Raw genomic sequence first — 13,676 nt, 5'->3', positions numbered from 1 at the left:
GATGTTTACTATATCAGAGTTTTCTATAATGAAATTCTACTGTAATGTAAATGGCCTATTGGTAATGTGGTGCAATGCCTGGCTCTTTCAGTACGGTAACATGCATGCATCTGTATGAATTTCTGTTTATTTCAGTGGAGCTGATTGTGGTTCCTGGTTTGCAACATAATCATATATCTGAGACTGCAAGGCCGCACTAAGCCAAAGGATTACCTCTGAGGAGCTTTCAACTTAGTAAATCAGGCTCCATGAATCACAAATGCATTCATGTGGTATGGGATCAATTTCCCAGTGGTCATACTGCTGGGAAAACATAACCAGTACGTGCCAGTATTTGGACTTTCATGTGGTCTGTGACGACAGATAGAAATATAGCAGTGAAATATATTATGTCCACATAAAGAGCTGGTTACATGATACAAATTAATAATTTTGATGCTTTATTTGGCCTTTGCTGAACCAGGCACACATTTGGTAAGCTACTGTATGGCAAAGAAGGTACTTAACCCTTTCGGGACCACCATAGGTAAATCCTACGCCGCACTTGTGGCTGCCCCAGGCTGATACGGCGTAGGATTTATGCCACCCACCGTTCCTCTCCCAATGCGATCATGCGCACCTGAGAGGGGAGATTAAGCTGTCATATGACAGCTGACATCTCCCCTCAGTGATCAGGATCCATCGCGAGTGGCTCCTGATCACGTGATTACTAAGATCGTCAGCAGATTGTAGTGATCACTGTTAGAGCTGCAGCGGTAGGGGGGGAAGAAGAGGATCCGCTCACCTTCCTGACGTTCCCCCAGCGATCGCTGCTTCCCTCTGCTTTGGCTGGCATCCCCGTTCGCTCTGATGTAAGTGTTAAGTCCCGGCTTGATGACGTCATCAAGCCGCAACCCGGACAACCGGGAATGCCGGTTAGAGCGGAGGGGTCCACAGCTGCTCGTCGCTGGAGCCTGGGAGGTGAGTAAAGGTTGCCTGCAATATGGGGGACACCTGGCCACGCTGGGGACACCATACCCGGCTCAGCCCTACCAGGGATCCGGCGGCCTGACCCCCCATGCAAAATTGCCTAGTCCTTAAGGGGGTTTAGGCAGCTCCTAACGAGGCTTCCCCCGTCCTCTGTCCCGGCAATCCAGCGCTGCGACCCCCACCAAACAGCGGTGAGGTAAGTATTTACCTACCGCGATACAGTGCAGCTGCAGTAGCAGCTGTTTGTTCGGGCTATGTTGGAAATTGCTGAGCCTGATCGTATCCGCTCTACTGCGAAGGCGAGAGTCCTTAGCGCCTGCACAGTAGAGTAGTTCGATCAGTCTTGGCTATTTCCACCTTAGTCCGAACGTAGAGCCGCTACTGCGCCTGTGCTGGATAGCAGTAGGTAAATATTGCAGCGCCTGCGCAGTATGTGTCAGCCTTTGTCGAGGAAGTTTTGGGGGAGCCAGCGGTGGATTCCCCCAAGCTACAGAGGATGGGGAAGCCTCATTGGGAACTATAGGCTTCCCCCTCTCAAGCTAAGTATCTCCCAGAGTGAGATTTTTTTGTTAAAGGTGTTCTTTAAAGGGAACCTGAAGTGATAGAAATACAGAGGCTGCTGTCTGTCATGTGTTCCTTAGAAACAATGCCAGTTGCTTGGCTGTGTGCTGAGCTTTTGGCTTTAGTTTGACTTTGATTTGCTCTGCTCTGCTCTCTCTCTCTCTCTCTCTCTCTCTCTCTCTCTTCTTTCTGTGTTGTTTTAGAGATGTGATGAATTTAAATTTCTCTTCTCTATTTTATTAACCACTTCAGCTTCAGTGTTTTTTCACCTTATGCATCCAATTTTCACCTCCCATTCATTTGCCAATAACTTTATCACTACTTATCACCAGGGCTGTGGAGTCGGTACAAACATCCACCGACTCCTCGACTCCGACTCCTCTAATTTGCATATTAAAATCTTGTTGATTGAAACTATGTAACATGAAATCCGTCTCTTAACTGCCAACACTTAGGAATTTTAAAAGACAACTGAAGTGAGAAGGATACGTAGACTGCCATATTGATTCCCCTTAGTCATAGACTAAAACTAGTCCTTGGTAAGAGTACTTGTAAAAGGTACAGACCAGAACAAAGAACATCTATCAGGCCCTAGGCAATGTAACTGTGGGTGCATGTAATGCTGGGCATACACGGCTCGATGCAGGCTTATCAATCAAGCTGCTGATGGCTCGATTGATAATATCCAACGTGTCCGATGACCGCGGGGATTGATTCCGTGCTCGATACCCGCGGGCGGACAATAGCGTCGAATTGAGCGAAAGATAAGAAGCGCCGGCGGGGACAAACAGGAATCGATCCGGGCGCACGCGTATGCCCAGCATAAGAGTGATGTGCAGGTACTCTGCAGGAGAATGAGCTAATTCTTCCTCTATTACACATTCTTCATGCACAATGTGAACATGGATCAGGCCCTAGGCAATGTGACTGTGGGTACATATAAGAGTGATGTGCAGGTAATCTGCAGGGGAATGAGGGGATTCTTCCTCTATTACACAGTCTTCATGCACAATCTGAACCAGGTTTATGGGTGATAGACAACACCTCTGTGTTCAATGTGCACAACATTCTCAGTGGATTCCCTGCAGCTCTGTGGGGAGTGCATATGTAGAGTATAGTACTACTGTGTAACAAAGTACACCTGAGACAGATGAAATTAAAGTTTTATACATACCTGGGGCTTCCTCCAGCCCCCTTCAGGTTAATCAGTCCCTCGCTGTCCTCCTCCGCAGAATGCTCCTGGCTGTAGGAGCGGCATGTGGGCGGACTGTGCTGACTGGCTGAATTATCGGGACCCATAGCAGAAGATCCAGGTGGCGGAGGAGGACAGCGAGGGGCTGATTAGCCTCAAGGGGGCTGGAGGAAGCCCCAGGTATGTATAACACTTTTCTTTTCATCTCAGGTACCCTTTAATTCGTAGTCACCAAACTAAATTTTAGCAACATATCAAATTTGATTTCATGAGCAAAGAGAGTGCATACATTTCCATAAATCAGCATCAACGCAGAATAATTTCCATCTCATTGACCATCTCTATTAGTGACATGGCTACACATCAGGCTTTATTCTTACAGCATAGATATTTAGTATATATAAGAGATTCCTGTGTACACATCATATATACAGTCACAATCAGATATGTATATCTGACTTTAAAAATACGGGGACTGCTTTATTGAAGCAGCACAAGTAACTCATTTTGATTGGTTTATTTCATTTTTGTGGACTAAGCACAGCTATTACTGTGTATATAAATTATTTATGATGACTATTATCTGAGAAATAGAACATTTTATCATATTATCTATTTTAATTACAGTTTAAATTCATTAGGAGTCGGAGTCGGTGCATTTTTTCCCGACTCCGGGCACCCAAAATTACTCTGACTCCGACTCCATAGCCCTGCTTATCACAATGAATTGATCTATACCTTGTCTTTCCTGCCACCAATTAGGCTTTCTTTGGCTGGTACAATTATTTTTTTCTAAATGCATTTTAATGGGAATATTAAGAAAAAGATTATTATTTCTAAGTTTTCGGCCATTATAGTTTGAAAATAATACATGCTACCATATTTAAAACCTACATATTTTATTTGCCCATTTTTCCCAGTTATTAAACCATTTAAATTATGCCCCTATCACAATGTATAGCTCCAATATTTTATTTGGAAATAAAGGTGCATTTTTCAGTTTTTCGTCCATCACTATTTACAAGCTTATAATTTAAAAAATAATAGTAATATACCCTCTTGACATGCATATTAATAAAGTTCAGACCCTTAGGTAACTATTTATGTTTTGTTTTTGTTTTTTTTCATAACATTTTTTATTTGGGTATTGTGTGTGGGAGGTAAACAGTTGAGTGTGGGAGGTAAACAGTTAATTTTAAATGTAATTGATTGTGTTTATTAAAAAAATGTATGTAGATGTAGTTTTAAAAAAAATGTATGTAGATGTAGTTTTACTATTTGGACACAAGATGGCCTCAGTCATTTTTTTTCCTGACCTGTAAGCGAGTGATCATGCTTACAAGGACGCCATTGGTCTTTCTAACGGGGACTTATATCAATGAATGGGAACATTCATTGATCTCCAGGCTAATGAGCTGCGGCACAGGAGCGGGCGTGATCCGCCTTGGGAGCGCGCAGCAGCAGCCTTTTGGACGTAGCAGCTACATCCAAAAGGCTTAACTAGTTAATGGGCATGAGTGCATTTTTTGTTGCTTGATCACTAATCTCAGTGCATCTACCATGGATCAAAACAACTGTGTGAGCTGAATGCCAATGGAAACAGCATGCTTATGTTAAATAGTGCCAGGAAACAGGGATAGTAAGCAAGCTCCAGCATAGTTTAGATAGATACACCTTGGGGGGAAAAATGGACTATAGACGCACCAGGTTTAGTATTTTTTCCCTAGTTTTTTGCCCTCTAAACCTTGGTGCGTCTTATATTCAGGAGCATCTTATATTCTGAAAAATAGGGTACTTTCATTCCTTATTTCTGTCTTATTGTGTGTTTTACAAGAGTGACTTCTTGTAAGTTTATTACCAACCCAATGGCTTAAATTCTGGTACGCTTACCATCTGTTTTACAACATATCCGGTATTTTACTGCATGCGGTAAAAACAGTTTGCTATTCTGGTAGGTTTTAGTCAGAATTTGTTGCATGTGCAAAATGTGCGGTATTTTGCGATATTTTAACGAAAAATTGAATGCTCATGAAAAATAGGGGGCATGTTAGTACATCATTTACCAATCAGTTTAAGACTTGCCTGTACCTGCGGTAAAGTCAATTTATATGCATTTTGCAGTTTTTAGTGGAGTTCCTATTCAGTTCCTATTCCTCCTGTTTTAGTGGAATTCCTATTCAGGCTGCATAGTAGAAAAGAATAGTAGAAATAAAACTCCAAATATTTACTTTTTTTATTTTATTTTTATAGGGAATACCTATGAATATACTTTCCATAGCTTGCTACATAATCAAATACATCTCCCCCCATCTCCCCCCCCCCCCCCCAAAAAAAAAAAACCATACCACCTTACAAAGATTATTATTTTTATAATTATTTACTGCATGCTTACTGCTGAAATACTGCATGATTTAACGCCTTTACCATACGGTTTTCCGCATTTTCAGAAACGTGGAAAAACTTCCAGAATTGCCCCCCCCCCCCCCCCCAAAAATGGAAAATACCAAAAGCGGTATTTTACAGACAAAAAATATATTTACTGCCCATAGCTACCCGAATTGAGGCCATTGCGTGACGAACTTCTAACAATAACTGCACAGTGTTGAAAAGGATTGGAGAGGGACCATTTACAGCCAGGGACAGGAAAGGGAATACGTACAAAGCATTAAGAATAAGAAGGAATTGCTAACACTGCATCATTTGTACAGAGTAAGGCCAGGGTCACACTACAGTATAATCTCATTATAGTAAACTCCTAGGGATGGGGAAAGTGGTTTACTGTATCAGAAGTTTACTACAGTAGAATCCCTTTATAGTATACTCCAAGGTACCAGGAAAACTAATTTACTATATCAGAAGTTAACTATATCAGAATAGGTCATACAGTGTATTTATGCAGACACATTTGCTAGGATCTGAGGACTGAGTTTATAATATCCAGAGGTTTACTATATCAGGGTTTACAATAACGAGATTCTACTGTAGCATGCCCTGGTACATTCTCTGCTGCAATGGAGCAACTCTGTCCTCCCATTGGAGGTACAGTACAAGCACTTGCACATTTGGAGGACTACAAGGTTAAGTATACCTTGGGCTGCATAGCCAGACTGGACAAATTGATGGTACAGTATCCAGGGCTCCTTAAAAATCGCTGCCATCACTGAATAGAGACAGCCACTCGCTTCCTGTAAGTGGCTCCGATATTTCTGCAGATGGGACTTAGCACTCCACTCTCCACCCTTAGTATGCAGTGAGTAGGCCTGCTCTGATCTGCAATACAAGTGAAAGTAGCCTGTACTGCGCTCCACACGCTACCAGAAGTGTCATTGCTAACAAGGGAAGGGATACCTGGGAGTGCATACAATCCCGTGGAAATACTGTGACGATACTTTTATTAGTGATGGCAATGTGGAAGTTGTAACGCTGCATACTCTTTTGTTTACACTCATTGTTCCTCATTTTCCCAAGGCTTCTTATTTGTACAGTACTGTATATCCAGTGGTGGTGACATTCTTGTCTTACAAATGTTATCATGCATCTGATATTATCAACTCATCTGAAACCAGCCGGAAGAGAGCAGTCGTCCATGTTTTTCTCATTGACACATGATGCTTGCGCCAACCACTTTTTACTATATACAGAGTCAGCATGACGTAGGGGCTAAAAAACATGTTTACTAGAACAGAAGTTTTATTTTATCCGGGTTTACTATACCAGGTGTTGCTCCCATACAATTATATTGGAATTGGCCAGGACTTTACTATACCTGAATGTTTACTATACCCTAGTTTATTAAAACGAGATTATACTGTATTAGAATCACATACTGTATTAGAATCGCGTGCGTTTTTCCACAGCGCGAAAAACGCTTGCACATTTTTTATGAGTTTTTTGAAGAAAGGTGAAAAATTATTTGAAAATGATTTTTCCATTTGAGTAATATGAATATGCATTAAAAAACGCATCAGGGAAACGCACGACAAAACTCACATAAAATGCACCCCGAAAAAAAACACAAAGCAGGAAAACCCGCAGGAAAAATCATGGTAGAAAACTCATGGTTTTCTACATGGACAAAAGTGACCCGTGTCTGCTGTCAGTGTCTACTGTCATACTGATGCATGCCATGGCAGTATATTTTAAGGGGGGGGGCAGTTAAATCTAATAATGTGCATAGATTACAGTATTGCTACTTAAAGGGGCACTATGGCGAAAAATTGTAAAATTTAAAATATGTGCAAACATAAACAAATAACAAGTATGTTTTTCCAGAGTAAAATGAGCCATAAATTACTTTTCTCCTATGTTGCTGTCACTTACATGCATATTCATATTTACATATCAAATTTTACTATTTTTCGCCATAGTGCCCCTTTAAATGAAGCTGTGTCATACTTTCAAAATTTACTCTCACAGACAATGATTATTAAAATTAACTTTATTCTCATAGTAAACAGACAGCTATACAAAAATAGAGTTTTATTGATTAAAACAGTATTCAGGTTAATATCACTATAAAACAGTACAAAATATTTAACAATAATTTTCGTTTAGCAGACAGAAGAAATGTATCCAGAATAAGGGCTGGTTCACACTGCAAGAGCTTTTTCTAAGCGCATGTGATTTGAAAAGCTCTTGCTAATTTAATGCTATGAGTGTGATCCCACTTGAGGGATGTGATTTTATAAAAATCCCCCATAGCATTGCATTAGCACAAGCTTTTCAAATCCCTAGCACTTCAAAAACTTTTGCAGTGTGAACCAGCCCTAACTGACAATTCCACTACTAGTATTTTTTTTTTTGTTTTGTCTCTGTCAAGTTTTTAAACAGAAACAACGAATGCATTCCTTGTAACAGAGCCATGATTACGCCAAAGGCTCCATGCCGAAATTAGAGTTTAAATATTAATGACTTCACAATATATATAAATGAGGTTAAGAAGATATGTTAATAAATAGTTTTCTGTAAAAGGAAAACAAACCATACAAAATGGAACACAAATAAATAAATAATTTAGATGTAATAAATAGGTTGGTGATAAACAACAGGCTGATAACAACTTTGATTATAAGAAATATGTTTTGGTCTAGCATCTGGAACTCTTAACTGCAGCCATGATTCATGTATAATTACTGCACTGTGATCAGGAAATCCTATACCTACCCATGATTGTAGGACTGTGGAAATTGCTCGTCCAGGTGCTTGAAAGGGCACTTGAAGTCAGGTTTAACTTTAAAGAGAACCTGAGGTGGGTTTTAAGAATCCAATTAGCACACAGAGGCTGGGTCTGCATATAATGCCCAGTCTCTGTTGCTATACAGTTCCCCCCAGGCCCCCCCTGCGCTCTGCTGTCCCCCATAAATCAAATGCCATGCTAGCGACATGCAGCGTGTCGATAGCCGGCTGTTTACATCTGCACTGTCACTCTCCGCTGCTCCCCTCCTGCGTCCCTTCCCTCCCCGCTAATTGGAGGGAAGAGACGCAGGTGGGGAGTGGCGATATAGAGAAGGCGGGGGAGCGGTGGAGAGTGACAGTGCAAATGTAAACAGCCCGCTATCGACACGCTGTATGTCACTAGCACAGCGTTTGATTTATGGGGGGCAGCAGAGCGCAGGGGGGGGGGCCTGGGGGAAAACTGTATAGCAACAGAGTCTGGGCATTATATGCAGACCCAGCCTCTGTGTGCTAATTGGATTCTTAAAACCCACCTCGGGTTCTCTTTAAACACATTGCCTGCCTAGCCTTGATGACCTGCATAAAATTACAGGGTAAAGGTGGCCACACACATTACCATAAAATGATCCAATTTCACGGCAATTCAATAAAAACGATTGGTTGTATAGAGTAATTGAAAACTTTTTTAAATCTGTTTGATACATTGAATCAATTTTTTTAAGATATAAGTCGATAGGGAGTGGTAGATTTTCTGATCTATTTTTTTTTAAATGGATGGTGTAGGGTAGGGTGGTTTTCTTAATGTATAGACCCAAACAATGTTTTCAGAGTTTGAAAACATTTTTTTCATAATTGGGGGAAAATTGAACACATGTGGTACATTGGTCAAATTTTTCAAATGTTACTATCTATCAGGAATATTGATTGTTATTCTTGTTGGCAGTATCAACAGAACTAAAGTAAAGCAACCACAAGATGTCACTGTAAAATGTAAAGTGCTGCAATGATCTCTATGATATTATGATTTCCTGTATTCATTCTGTGTTCCCCTCTGTTCTAAGTACATTAAGCTACATTTCCTGATGGTGGTGTATATTTTATTTCTGTTTTTCTTCAGTAAAGAGTTCTAACTTGTTATACTGGGTGCCTACCTGTGTGTACAGACCACTCTGCTCCAACAATTCTTTCATTGAAAAGAAATTTTTAAAAATGCGTGTTGTGTGGCCACCTTTAGAAAAACGTATCTAGACCTGCTGTACAGTTGATCTTTTTCTTGTTTTGATGTGCCAATTTTCAGGCAAAATTTGAAAACTGAACAAGATTACATCTGAAAGCAGCCATGTTATGTAAATTGTAACTGACCTTTTCCAATTCAAAAGAAATTGGTTAAACTGTGTTTGCTGCCTATCCCTACTTATCTACACAGATGTACTGCATTTTCTCCCTGCATTGTCCTGTTACCAGAGCTGAGGTCTTGCAATTCCTCAACAGCTATTTCCTGTGATTTCAGAGTTCTACCTCCTTATGTAGACAAATGACTTGTATTTCAGGGATTCTGGGATATGTGATCTGACATGTAATGTTCCTAATTTGGGTGTCACATGGTTACACAGAACTGTCCAATGCAGCAGGTGAATCCAGAGAAGAGAGGAAACAGGCTATAAAGCAATTGGATGCACATCTGGGACCAAAACAGGCAATTTGTCCTTCACATCACTTCTGCACATTGTTTACATTCACTTATCCTGACAGTTAGAATTATTTGACTTGTTCAGTTATGGGTATAGTTGGGTATTAGAGATCAAAGTCAGGCACTGATCTCCTAGCTAGCAGAATGCTGAAATGTAACCATTTGTATGTCAAATGAGGCTTCTTCTGAAAAAAGTTGCACTTTAAAGTTTGGTGCTCCGGTTTAAAGCAAGCCAAGTGATGCAGAGGCCTCATTTCCATCTATGTGCTTCTGTCCGCTTTTCAGCAACATGTATCAATCTGTAACATTGATGTGCTGATAAAAAGCGGACAGAAGTGGATAGAAGCGCACAGATGGAAACACAGTTGGCTCTGAGTGACTGATTTATTAAGAACAGTGCGAAGAGTTGTGGAAAATGTATTTTCACTGATCTAAATAAATAAATGTGAACGTGGCTGCTGCTTCTTACCTTAGCATCACCTTTTTGTATTGCAAGGGGGTGGAGCACAGACAGTGTCTGAGACAATTACAGTCTGCAGATCTAGAAGTCTGTGCTGGCTAGGTATACATTTATTTGACTAAAACCACTTCTTACACTGAGTGCTTGAACAGTACAAGGAAAGCATTTGTGCGTTGAGTTGGGGTTTAACTGCTTGTACAGGGGTCATTTGCTGTCAGTAGACATAAAAGAACTGTGAAACTGTATTGGGTGGGTGGGTGGACTGGACAAGGAGTAGGATTGACTGGGCTCCCTCAGTTTTATTGGTCAATGAACAAAGCTGTACTGGTGGCACACTGCATAGTTTTCTTAAAGAGGAGCTGTTAGGTATAGGGTCTCAGAGAAAATAAACACATATATCAGTAGCTAAAGATTGGCTGTACTTACATTACATATGCATTTCACTGTCCACGTTTGGATTTCACAGAATTTGTATATAGTATATGCAGAGAATGATGCTCCTAACAGCTCATGGCAGGTTCCATGTTTGTGAAGCCAAATGTGTCGTCATGTCCTGCCTGCTTCTGATCACAGAACAGCTCATACTGAATAACACTAGTTTGCAGTGAATATTAATGAGCCATGTGGCTAGGAACAATAGCGGACTCCTGCAGTGTACGCTGCCCCGAGATTTATCTGTGCTGTGGCTGGACTGAGTTTTAGAAGCTGCTGAAACTTGATCCCGTCTTCTCCTTAGCAGCCGAGGGGAGGGCCCCAGAATGCTTTGCAGTATGTTATGCGGCTTGCGTCCTGCTTAGGTCTAAGCTTTGCTGATAAGCATACATCAAAGGTAAGAGAGATCTTTATCTTCAGTAATGTCTTTTTGGCTTCCTTCTAAACTGTTTAACACAGGAGACTAGAGGTTTAAATTAGCTTCTGCAGCCTGACAGTTACTCTTTAAAGCCATTGTACACACTTTCAACTACTGTTGCTTGAAACTGTTTTCAGTTCTCTTTCAGGTGAAAGTTCAGTGACAATCGTTATACAGCTCTGCAGCCTAGTATAATAAAATAGGATCGGTTGTTGGTGAACAAAACAGATCACTAGCAACGTCGTCAAAGATCGGGGACATCTGACTCGCACTATAGTTTTACTAAAGACAATCACATACAATTGTTTTGAGTGACAAAAATCTAATATGTACAAATCTTAAAGTGTACATAAAGCAACAAATTAATAAAGTAAAAAGGGCTATTGCTCTCCTTCTTCCTCTCCTTGTTAGTTACTTTATCAAACTCCAGGCAAACCTAAATGTCAGAGTAGTCACACAGAGTAATCTTCCCATCCTCACCCGCACAGTGATGTAAATCTCCTCCCCTCATGAGTGTACGGACTGGTGAGGGACAGGTGGGTGAGGATTTATGAAATTGTGTAGACAGGGATGGGAGGAGCATGGCTCACTTTTTGGTGAAATCTCTGTGCCACTGCTCTGGCAGGATTTGCCTGAAGTTTGAGAAAGGGGATTACGCCAATATACTAACATGGAGGAAGTGTAGGATAACATTCAGAGGACCTGATGCACAAACCTACGATACACCTCAGGCAATATTACCAGTATTAATGACCTGTTGCACTTGCATAATGGGAGCACCGCTATGCTAACTGACATTATGAAAGTAATATTCCTCATGTTACCATAGCAACACTTGCATTACTCATGTATCAAGAGTCGCGCTAATTGCGCAATGCATAATACTCTGCTTGCGTTAGAACTGGATATATTGCTGTGCGCTGCCTGTACACAGCAATATTACCAAAGGTTTGTCCCATATTAATTCAATTGCTTTAGCTGTTACTTCAGGAGCACTTTAAGACCAACAAATCATCTCATCTAAGGTGTGCCTTGGCTGGCTGCAGGGTGGTAGTGAGTTGTGACTAGAGGTGTGTAGTTGTATGCAAGAGAGATAGATAGAGCTGTTAATCTAGTAAATGTGATGAGCTTGAAAATGTTCTAAGACTCTTTGTAGAAATCTTTTACATCGATGATCAGATTCTGTTTCTTAATAGATATAGTGTGTGATTATCTATTAGCAGGACTGCAAGTCTCAGCAAGCTTCAGAGTAGGTGGTGCTTAAAATATCAGTTTGATTACTGCTGAAAACCTACACTGAGTCAGCTAATATAGTGTCTTTTATCATTTCTTCTATTGTAAAAGTTCATGAGACAGTTCTGCTTTAAGAGGTGGTGCCACAGGTGTGGTACAGTACCCCTGCATTGTACAACCTGAACTTCATACTTAGTTATGTTACATAGATAGACTGTGAGCATGACTCATTTAATACTTGGAAAGTACAGCTGCCCTAAACTATGAGTTACCTTAAAATCTGAATCATTGTTTTATAGCCATACAGCTTAGTTGAAACATTCAAATAAAACCTTTAGCATTAGGCCTCTATCACACAGGAGAATGAACTGCGTTTCTACAGCAGTTCAGCCACCTGGATACCAGCAACGAGTGCTTTTCAGCTGCAAATACATGCAGCCAATGGCAGCATTTGTAATCCCATACGTGTCATCGCTTGACATGCCGCTGCATTACCCAGTGTCATAAAAAAAAAAGTTCTCAGATGTGACTTCATGGTGGGGCGCCCACTCTGTCGCCCATTCCAAGTGCTAGCTAACATCTGGCCGGTGCGCGGGAGCAGCTGATAGGTGAATAAGTTACTGCCTTCATCCTCCTGTGTGATACAGGCCTAACAACAACGAACAAGTGATCCTGTACACCTGGATTGGATGTATTAAAAAAAGTCTGTTAGGTGGCAATGCTTGTCTGGATCATATGAGATCATTGCAAGGTTTGCTGAACAGTTAGAATAGGGGTTGTGCAGTTGCAGGTAGAAGCATACATCCACATTGAAAACTTTAATGCACACAGGCTATGTTTGTGGAATTATAGAAGTTCAACAATCACCAGCCCATGTGAACTTTAGTGACTCCGTTACAAAGTTCTTTTTGACTAAACTATTTCCCTGTTTCTTTGCATTTGTCTTTGGTTTCACACAATACATACATCATACATATATATGTAATATAATTCTCTCTTTTTTTGGTAAAACATGAAGGTTGTTACATACGGCTACAGACTGACACACGAACAAGCCCTTTGGTTCGTTAGTTAAAGAGAATCTGAAGTGAGAGTGATATGGAGGAAGACATATTTTTTTCCTTTTGAAAAAATATTTTTTTTCCTTTAAAACAATGCAAAATGCTTGACTGTCCTGCTGATCTTGTGCCTCTAATACTTATAGCCAAAGATCCTAAACAAGCGTGCAGCTCAGATTTTCTGACACGTCTGACCTGGTTAGCTGCATGCTTGTTTCTGGTGTGTGATTCGGACACTACTGCAGCTACAGAGATCAGGACTCCCAGAAAACTGGTATTGTTTAAAAGGAAATACATATGGCAGCCTCCATATCTCTCTCACTTCAGATTCCCTTTAAGTTCACACATTACAGACTAAGTTATGTGCTAAAAAATTGTACAGTTTGCATGTAACGCCAACTTGTCTTCTCCCCCCCACAGATTTTCTTCCAAAGATATTTTGCAATCACGTACCTTCCCAAACAGCTTACTCTCCCTGCAGTGTTTAT

The sequence above is a fragment of the Hyperolius riggenbachi genome, chromosome 6 (assembly GCF_040937935.1).
Source record: "Hyperolius riggenbachi isolate aHypRig1 chromosome 6, aHypRig1.pri, whole genome shotgun sequence".
Lineage (NCBI taxonomy): Eukaryota > Metazoa > Chordata > Amphibia > Anura > Hyperoliidae > Hyperolius > Hyperolius riggenbachi.
The sequence above is the reverse complement of the archived record's forward strand: the minus strand, read 5'-3'. Positions refer to the sequence as shown.